Source organism: Ailuropoda melanoleuca, chromosome 19 (genome assembly GCF_002007445.2).
Source record: "Ailuropoda melanoleuca isolate Jingjing chromosome 19, ASM200744v2, whole genome shotgun sequence".
Lineage (NCBI taxonomy): Eukaryota > Metazoa > Chordata > Mammalia > Carnivora > Ursidae > Ailuropoda > Ailuropoda melanoleuca.
In genome coordinates, this window is record NC_048236.1 from 689,221 (window position 1) to 699,721 (window position 10,501).

The 10,501-nt window shown below is 54.5% G+C and overlaps 1 protein-coding gene across 7 annotated transcripts in view; it reads right to left on the minus strand.

Moving 5' to 3' along the window:
• Window positions 1-10,501, minus strand: part of TFEB (transcription factor EB) — a 62,774-nt gene that overhangs the window by 46,049 nt on the left and 6,224 nt on the right. The window contains exon 1 of one of the 7 annotated variants that reach the window (XM_034648150.1): window positions 9,148-9,427. The exons of 3 other annotated variants lie outside the window; for them this stretch is intronic. The gene's annotated coding sequence lies outside the window, so the exon portion shown is untranslated. Of the gene's footprint in view, window positions 1-154; window positions 314-9,147; window positions 9,428-10,501 lie in introns of those variants that run through there. 3 more of the 7 variants (XM_034648147.1, XM_034648140.1, XM_034648141.1) reach the window with 3 other exon arrangements.

Below are 10,501 nucleotides of genomic sequence, written 5' to 3' on the forward strand. Positions count from 1 at the left end.
CCACCTGCTTCCCCAACCCTGACCCTGCTCAATATCTCCCCTAACCCTCTTCAAAAGCTACCCCGATGCCAGTGCAGCCCTTGGGGGGCTCATCCCCACTCACCCGCCTGCCCAAAGGCAGGAGACACACACACACACACACACTCCCTCATACCTGGGAGACAGTGGTCCCCTGGAAGGAGCCCCCGGGAAAGCTCAGCTCCTTGGGGGGCCAGAGCCCAGGGCCAGGCCCCTGCCCCAGGCACTGGACCCAGTTTCCTCATTCTCCCCAGTACTGTTTCTCACCCAGCCCCCTGCACCTCAGCCTGAGAGGAAGTTGCACAATCCCCTGGGAGCTGCAAGTGTGGCCGAGGATTACTCACAGTGCAGAGGGAACCGCACGCCCGCCCGGAAGTCCTCGCACACCCACAAGACTACCCGACGCAGACGGGCTCCCAACACGTCTCACCCCATCGCACCTACCCTGGGCTCCAGGACCCCTATACTGCCCTCCCGCCTCCCAGACTGAGCCTCTGACAGCCACCACCCCCCCACTACCCACACAGCCTGGCCTCACAGGGCTTAGGCCATCCTGCCCCTGCACCAAGATGGAGAGGCACAGAGGGACAAGAATTTTCAGGAACCCTACCAGGTCCAATGCAGGCCTAGCCCTAACCTACACACCCTCCCGGCCCCTCCTGGAGACATGGATCCTCTTAGCCTGAAGCCCTACAGTCCACCACCTTCCTGACTGACCATGTATCTGTCATCTTGGCCTTGGGCCTTCCCAGGGCCTCCAGACACCAGTTCATAGTCTTCCTATACAGCCCACCCCGAGACCAAGATCACTCTATGAAGTCCTGGGAGGGTATGAGCCGCCAGACGATTTTCACCTGTGACAACACGCTCTTGCTACACATGTGATTTCAGAGGTTCCTCAGCCCCCAAAGTACTTCTCTAACAGCCTGTCAAAGAAACGGGCATTTCACTAGCATTTCTTTCTGGTGCCTAAGGAAGGGATTCCCACCTTGGATAGGTAATACTCCTTGTCAAGAAAGGCTGGCAATCACGAAGCCATTGTCAGTCACCTATCCCTCAGGGTGGATGAGTTCACTGGGCCCTTTCGTGAAGGGACAGTGTGGTGGAAAGATCAGGCAGGCCATGACTTCTGGAGGAGGCTGGAGATGCCACGGAGGTAAAGTGCACCCCAGAACAGGGAGGTCGGAGAGGCCCCAAGGGCTCTGACCCAGACTCTGACCCAACCCTGGGCCCTCCCTGGGATCGCAACTCTGGAAGAACACAGAGAGTAAGTAGGAGGCTGGCCTGGGTGTACAAAGCCCCCAAGAATGACCTCTGGCTTCCACCCCTCATGGCCCGGACTTCCAACAGGGCCTCAGATAAAGAATATGACAGGCACCTCTTATCACCCCACACAACCTTGGACTCCCACGCAGCTAAGGACAAAGTCAGAAATGGTTTTACCTGGGCCCCGGGGTTCCCCAGAGAGCCCCTCATTTTTGCTGCCCTCATCAAAAGCCTGGGGCCCTCAGGGCGGTTCCCCCACAGCCCTGAGGCCTGGAACCAGGCCCTGAGGCAGGAACCAGGGCCGAGCCCACATCTGGTCACCTGACTCCTCCAGTTCAGTGGACAGGGAGCACAGTCAAGGGGGAGGGGCTGGTACCATAAAGGAAACAAGGAGCAGAGGCCCCTTGGCAGGGATGCTTCCCAAAGTGCCTACACAAGCTCCCTCTCCCTAGTCCTGACAACGGCCTCACGAAGGGGAGGGCACAGCCCACCCCATACCCTCATAGTCCCTAGGAGGGGACTGAGGCTTCAAGCACTGAAGAGACTTCCCCAAGGCTATGCAGCAAGTTCATGGCAAATCTCAGTCTCCTGGCTCTGTTCCCAGATCAGAGTTTCTCAACCTCAGCACTGACACTCCGGGCCAGACGATGCCTCTTTGGGGGGCTGTCCTAAGCATTTTAGGTGTCAGCCGCATCCCAGGCTTCTACCTACTAAATGCTGGTAGCATTTCCTGAGTTGTGACAACCAAAAATGTCACCAGACATTGCCAAATGTCCCCTGGAGGCAAAAATCACCACCAGTTGAGAACGACTGCCCGAGGAGACCTTGAAGGACAGGCACCTGCTAATTCTAAGTTGTACAGTATCTGCTGAGGGCTCTAGTCCTAGAGCTTTCCCCCTCCTCTGCCAGACATGCTGGGCAAGAGGGCCTTGGTACACTCTGGGCAGAGGCTGCCCCATCAGGGGCCTCCTCTGAAGACCACCTTCCGACCTCCCAACCTGCTGCCCCTCCCTGGCATTCGGTATTGTCACAGTCTTTCCGCCATGCTGACCGCACACCGCTAATGAGTACAAAATGTTGAGCACCCAGTATATGCTTTTCTCATAAATCGCTTATAAATACCGAAGTATGAATAGATCACACAGGTCAGCAAACATCCACAAAAACAGATCTATAAAAAAAGATGAGAAGGGGAATGCAAATTATACCCACGATGAGATACTGTGCCACACTCACCAGCAGGGCAGAAGTTAAACAGTCTAGCAATACCAAGTGTTGGCTAGAATATGGAGCAAGAGGAGCTCTCAGGGGCCACTGGTGAGGAATAAATTGGTACAACCACTTAACAAGATATTTATTAAAGGTGGGGCGCCTGGGTGGCTCAGTCGGTTGAGCAGCCGACTCTTGATTTCGGCTAAGGTCATGATCTCAGGGTCATGGGATCGAGCCCCGGATCAGGGATCGCGCTCAGCGTGGAGCCTGCTTGGCCCTCTCCCTCTTACACCCTGTGCTCTAGCACTCTGGAGAAATGTACGCACCAATGCACCAGGAAATACACCCGAGGATATTCCTACAGGACTGCTCACGGTAGCCAAAAAAGGAAAGCAGCCCCAACGTCCACAAGTAGCAGGGTGGATACAAACATGACGGCAAGTTCATACAGGGGAGCGCTGCACAGTGCAGACGAACACAGGAGAGCTACACGTCATCACCTGGATGGATCGCACAAGCGAAATGTGGAGCAGAAACAACCTGACATAAAATAACATGTTCAATGTCGTTCTAACCGTATCAAATTCAAAATCAGGCAAAAGTAAACTCTTCCGATAAAGATTGCAGACATCGGTGGTTCCGTAATAAGAAAAAGCAAGAACTGATGATCAGAAAAACCTCCGGGGGGAAGGGGTTGTGACAGAGGCGGGGCACACAAGCTGATTCTGGGGCGTGGCCAACATTCTGTTTCTTCATCTGGGCAGTGGTTACCTGGGTGTTTACAATTACTTATTGCAGCATACATGTATGTTTATGCTCTTATCAGCAATGATGGTGTATTTCACAATAAAAAGGGGGAGAAAAGGATGGGATATAAAGAAAAAAAAAAAAGAAACGGAAGTTCTAATATTATCTTCTCACTCCTGGCTTTGAAAACCACTATAATTAGGCCCAACAAACTGGAAGGAAATCTATAGTCAGTCACAGGTCTGGAGTATCTGATGATGCCCGGGGGCTGTCTGTGGAGGGGCTCCCCCAGCAGGCCAGGGGTGGCTACCCCTTGGCCCATCTCCCCACCACCACCTCAGGGTGACCCAGCCACCGCAAGCCCCTGGCTGCTCAAGGGCAAGGGGAGGTGTCAGGGTGGGCACCTTCACACCCATCTCACCCTGCCCTGGGCCATTCTTTGGGCCCGCAACAGCAGGGCTCGTTAGGCTGACACGGGGAAGGTTCAGAGGGATGGGAATGTGGAGGGCAAAGGAAAGAGGGGAGGAGAAAAGGTGCTGGAGGTGGGGGGGGGTGCAGAACCACCGCCCCAGATTCCAGGTCAAGTCTTGGTGGCGCAGCAACAGGCAGGCCCAAAGAGGTCTGAGCTGTTGGGCCCAATTTAGCACCTCCCCCGTGGCCCGGGGCTTCCGAATGGCAGGTGGGTGGCCAGCTGCCTTTCCCTGGCCTCCCCTTGCACTGAGCAGCCTCTGGTCTTCCCGAAAGGAAGGACTCTGTCCAGGAGGGAAGCTTCCCGGGTCTGCAGAGGTGACCCCCCGGTAAAAGGATCCAGGGAGCAATAGAGCTGCCCTTTCTGGGGCCCAGAGGGTGGGTAGGGCTGAGCCAAGGTCTCCATGCTGGCACCAGCCTTTTGGTAAGAACTCTCTCCAGACCAAGGAAGAACACGTTTCAGAGCAAAAGGCCAGGCTTGGACACATTTCCATTCGTTCATACGTACTTTTGTACTATGTTCCACCAATCCGCCTTTCTCTGTCGTCTGTGGCTCCTGCAATTCCCCGCTGGGCTGTCAGCTTTGAGGGACAAGCTCATTCCCACCCACCCTGCTCAAACGGCACAGCGCTAGGCACCCAGGACGTGCTCAGTTCATGCCTGCTGCCCCTAATGGTGTCCCAGGCCATGCGGTGCTGGAGAGGTTCCCTCATGCTCCCCAGGCCTCAGTCCTCCACTCTCCAAAATATGGGGTAGCAGCAGCTAGCTTCTACGGCTCCCAGCACCACTGCGCCAGCCGGCCCACAGCAGAGCCAGCCGCACCCCACCACAGGGGCAGCTGAGAGCACACCTGGCCAGGGCCGGGAGGGGACAACAGGCAACAGGGGCTAGACAGGATAGTGTGTCATCTCCTGGCCACTCTGTACCTCTCAGGGACTGCAGGGGGGGCTGGGGCAGGTGCTGTCCCCAAACCAATTATAAACAAGGCAGAGGACAGGCTGTGACTTCCCTTGGCAAACAAGAGAAAATAAACCGAAGCCCCACCCCACAGACCCACTGGTAGAACTGGGCCGGGGGGGGGGTGCGGGGGGATGCTGGCAAACTCTCTACAGGAAGGGACAGGCTGTCAGCCCTAAAGCAGAGTGAAGCTGGACCTGGATCCTGGGGAGAACAGGTGGCGGGGGGGGGGTGGCAGGGGAGAGACAGGGAGCTTCTCCTTGTCCAGCTGTGTACCCGACCCGAGTATTAGGTAGTGAAGCTGACACCCTGCCTGCAGGGCAGAGACCCGCTGCGTCCTCATTTCTGGGCACTTGATGGGGGCTCAATTCACACTCATGCGCTCACTCCGCAAAAATTTACTGAGCTCCCACTGGGTCCCCAGGCTCTCTTCTGGGCCCTGGGGGACACAGGAGCACACAAAACAGATCCAACCTCAGGGCTCCGGGTGCTGGCGCTGGAGTGTTCCGTTCACCTGTTGACTGATCAGCTCAGGAGTCAAGCCCCCCCTGCCACCCCTCTGCAGGGCCAAAGACCCTGCCACCACCTCTTCTCACCTCCCAGCGTGACTCCTCCAGCTTCCAACGAAGGATCCACCCCAAGAGTCCAGGGGTGAGCCCCCAAGGTGGCCTGACTATCTGCTGCCCTCAAGGCCCAGTACCTCCTAGAAGATGATGGAGACACCCCTGCATTCCCACAGTGACACCCCCCTGCCAACATCTCTAGTCTGGTTGAGGAAGGAGAAGGGCACAGCTGCTTTCTGTGCACGTTTCATCATTTTTATTAGTCATAAGAAACACAATTCAAGCACTGATGCCGTACTTGCCCACCACAGGGTAGGAAGGTAAAGTCACACGGTGGGTCTTTCTACAGCCTTACTTCAACAGAGCCAAGGGCCCCCCTAATCCAGCAATGCCACCCTGTCCCCAAGCACTTTCGCAGGAGCTTTAGATCCTGCCCTGTGTTCTGATGCCTCTTGGGGACAGCACTGTCTTTTGGTGTCCACCTCATCTCACCTTGTTCAAGCAGCAAATATTTCCTTTTTTTTTTTTTAAGATTTTATTTATTTATTTTTTATTTATTTATTTTAAAATATTTTATTTATTTATTCAACAGAGATAGAGACAGCCAGCGAGAGAGGGAACACAAGCAGGGGGAGTGGGAGAGGAAGAAGCAGGCTCATAGCAGAGGAGCCTGATGTGGGGCTCGATCCCATAACGCCGGGATCACGCCCTGAGCCGAAGGCAGACGCTCAACCGCTGTGCCACCCAGGTGCCCCAAGCAGCAAATATTTCCTGAGCACATGTCCCAGAGGGTGGTGCCGAGACTACAAGGCTGGACCGTGGTCAGTTTAACAGGAGGTGGGGGCAGAGAGCCAGGGAGGGGAAGGGAGGCTGATGATCCCAGGAATTAGGAGTCACCAAATGGTTTCACAGTGGTCCCCGCCCCTTGGGACCTGGCTTCAGAAAGAAGACAGGCCTAAGAGATCCAAAGCAATCAGAGAGCCGGAGACAGAAAGCTCTTGCTTGGGAAGCTGCGAAGCAGTGAGTAGTTCTCAAAGCATGGTCTGGGGGCCAGCGGCATTAGCATCACCTGAGAACTCATCCAAAATACAAATTCCAGACCAACTGGAATTTGCAGCCCTACGGATTCTGGACCTACTCAGTCAGGAACCCGGGGGTAAGGCCCTAGCAATTCCAGGTGATTCTGATGCCCACGCATATTTGAGAGTCTCTGCCTTGGAGAAAGGGCATCAAAGTCATTTGGGGACTTTTTAACATATTGACGCCTAGGCTCCTCTTTCAAGATTCAGACGCGCTGGTAGGTTGTTTTTTTTGTTTTGTTTTGCTTTTAAGCAAGCTCTACGCCCTATGTGGGGCTTGAACTCACGACCCCGAGATCAAGCATTGCATGCTCTACCAATGTACCAGCATGTTTTAAGAGCCCCCCGGGCGGTCATAACATCCAGTGAAGGTTGCAGTCAGATGGAACAATCTCCCAGTCTCCCAGGAAGGTGTGCCTTGATGGACAGAGGACCTGGTTAGAGGGAGGGGTGCAGAGGAGGGGGTGCCAGGAGAAGGGACGAGCATGAGCAAGGACTGGGAGGAGGAAATACGGACCATGGATTTCTGGAAAACCTGCTGGAATTTTGGATTAATCCCCACGGCGTCACATTTTACTTTGGGGTCTCCATTATTGGGATAAAAGCCAACAAAGAGGCCTGCCCCCAGGAAGCTGGACCGGAGGAAGAGGGGTTGCGGGTCCTGAGGCCTCCTTTCTCCTCCTCAAGCCCACACCTAAGAGCCGGGAAAGAAAACCGTGAGGACTCTGCCCCTCTCCAGTGACCTCTGCTGTCACCCACTGCCGCACGTCCCACAGCAAAGCACTGAAGTCCCAGATCCTGCCCTATGGCTGGGATATCACCGCTGCCTTTGCTCATACCGCAGCCGGGCATCTGCACCTTGGTGCAGAGTGGAGGAGGGGCGGGCAGCAGAAGTGTGGAGGAAAGCCATGGGTCAGGGGTGGGTAGTAAGGGGCCAGGCCAGATGCTACCCAAGCAATCCCCAGAGGCGGGGCGGGGCAGGGCAGGGCAGGGGCAGTAGAGATGCTGCAAGCATGGTCAGGTTCCCTATGAGATCTTGTTAAGCACAGGGACTGGGCTGGGCTGGGCATGGTCACCAGGGAATGATGGGGGCTGTGGCCACAGAAGCCGCAAAGCCCCCTGTGAGGCATTTCTTTCCAGGCTGTTAGATGTGCAGGGGGGTTCTGTTTGCAACCCATCGGTCTTTTTTTTCTTCACTAGAGCTCTCTATCCTCTATTTCCTCACTTGGAAATGCGAAATAAATAAATGAGTTGTAAGCATCCCTTATGATTAATAACTAACATTTCGGAGCACGATGCTATTCTAGGTCTCATACATGCAGCATGCGTCCAAATACTCAGCACAGATGGGGCGCCTGGGTGACTCAGTCAGTTAAGCGTCTGACTCTTGATTTCGGCTCAGGTCCTGATTTCAGGGTCCTAGAATTGAGACCCTAGTCGGGCTCTGAGCTCAATGTAGAATCTGCTTGGAATTCTCTCTCTCACTCTGTCCCCCCCCCCCGCTTGAGCTATCCTTAAAATAAATGAATAAAATCTTAAAAAACATCTCTTAGCCCTCTCTGCAGCACTAGTAAGCAGGTGCTAGCATAATCCTTGCTTTGTAGACGTGCAAACGGAGCCACAGCAGGGTGAAGCGGCTCGCCTGGGGTCACACAGCTTAGAAAGTCGCAGAGGGGGATTCCAAGCCAAAGCAGCCCGGCCCTGGAGCTCCTGTTCTCAACAATCTCCTGGCGACGGCGACGTGGCACTTAGCTCAGAGCTCAGCACATGCTGGCTCTATGTCCCAAGAGAAACTGGCTGGTCTCACTGCCCAGGCCAGCCTTGAGCTCAAGCTCTATGGAGTAGACTTCAGCAGTGCCCCCCAAGCCACTGCCCGCCGTACCACACGTGCCTCCCTTTGGGGAGCCCCTCCTGTCCGGGTGCCTTTGCCAAAGATGGGTAGAAGGTTCACACTGGAGGGGACCCCACAGATGATCTAGGTTCCCAGCCATGGAGAGAGAGGCTGACAGAAGGGGGGACCTGCCGCAGCCATCCAGGCTGGCCGCGAGAGGACTCCTGCGTTCTCATGACTTTGCTGCTGGTTCTCACTCAGTAGCTGCCACAGCCTTTTCCCCACATCTGAGTAAACAAGTGCCGAGTGAGGGCTGCATGATAAGTTAATGTGTGAGGTTTCCAAGGAGACCCAGGGAGCCTTGTCTGAGCTCCTCTCCTCCCTCCGGGGGGGGGGGGCGGTCAGGAGAGTCCTCAGCAGAGGTCCTTTGGTCACCTATGTCAGCAGTTCAAAAGAGCAGCCAGGACACAGGTGTGGTCCTGGGGCAGAGACCTCAGCGAGTTCCCACCTACCCCTCGGAACACGAGACCCTGCATGGGTAAAAGAAGGTTCCCAACCCCCACCTGCCCACCTTTTAGGAGGGATCTCCTGAGAAACCCTGAGTGGCCTTCTTGAGAGATTCAGAACATGGATTTTGGAGGCAGTTGGACCTAGGTTAGAGTCCTTACCACTTCCAGGCTGTGTGACTTCTGGCAACTTGCTTAACTTCTCTGAATCTGGATAATGAAAAGAATCATTCCTACTTTACTCTAAGGAGTAAATATACAATAAATGTTGTCAACTATTATTTATAACTAAATTTTCTTACAGTGTTCTACTATAGCATAGAGAGACTAGGTGAATATTCCATTAATATGATATCGTGTGGTTATACCCTCATAGACACACATAGACAATTCATCCACACACAGGTACCTAGATACCTACCATCTCGTAACTACACACATACACTCCTACCAATTACACACGCCGCACAGTGAAACACAGAGCAACACCATGGACTCACCATGTACCAGACACCGCTCCACCCTGAATCCTCACAACAGCCTAGAAGGAGTGCACCTTTCTCTCTCTCTTTTCAGAGGAAGATAGAGACGTTATATACATATCCACTTGCCGCATCCTGGGGTGTGGACACTTCTCGCAGCTCAAGAAATCCTGACCACCCTCCCTCTGTATCAGAGGAGGTCAACCCAATTTCCACGGTCATCTCCAGGGCAGCCCCAAGCTGGGCCCCAAGTGCTGATTGCCCTCCATCCCTAGGACAAAGGCCCAACCTGACTTTCATGCCAGCTGCGGTTGGGGAAACCCCTGCTGCCGGCACAAACCAAGTTGACTTTGAAAAGGAAGAGACAGAAGCCAGGGGGTGGTTGGGCCACTCCCTGTGGGGGCAGGTGCTAAGTAACTCTATAAACTTCAGCTAATGATACAATTACAGCCATAAACAAAGCCCCAAGAGGGGTCAGGGCCAGAAGCCAGACCCTCAAAGGACAGCCAGGCCTGAAGGGTGGGAGGCCCCTCCTACCAACTTTCCAGCCCTGAGGCTCCAAGGGGGCCTGACTGGCATTGGAGGTGGGCACTGGGTATCCCCACCATTCCAGGCCCCTGGATGGGCTCCTGCCTGCCCCGGCCCACCCCCTGCCCACCTCTGACTGTGAGTCACCCAGCCCTCAGCCCTCAGCAGCCCAGCTGGTTCTCCATGGATTTGGTGCTCACCTGAGGGGATGTCCCCTGCCCCATGCCCTGCACCACTTCCAGGGGACAGGATTCCAATTTGTCTGCCCCTCCCAGAGCTGAGTTGCGGGCAAAATAGCACTGCAGCTGTAACAGGCCTTGTAAACTGTAAGCAGTATCAGCTCCCTTTCAGAGAAGCAGAGCACAGAGTCACGCAAACAGCCTTTCATTCACTCTTTCCGGTTCCTAACTCGCCCACCCCAGCAGACAGGGGGCAGGCACAAAGAAGGGGACCAACTTAATTGCTCTTTTCCTATGGCTGGGGAAACTGAGGCATGGTACTAGCATACCAACAAACTACGACTCAGGGCTCTCCTCAGGGCTCTCCCCTTCCGCTGCGCCTAAGACCGGCCTTTATTGCTGGCATCTCTCCCCCAGACTGTTACCTGCCTGAGGGCAGGGCCTGGAGGCTATCCACCAGACTGGGCACAGAGAGGGCCTCAGAACAAACAGGCTAAGGAGCCAGGAACTACGTTCTGATATGAGCCAACTGCATCTGGCCGCCCAAGAGGAAACCAGAGCTACCTCCCCCCTCCCCCCTTCCCCCTAAAAAAAAAAAAAAAAAAAAAAAAAAAAAAAAAAAAAAAAAAAAAAAAAAAAAAAAAAAAAAAAAAAAAAAAAAAAAA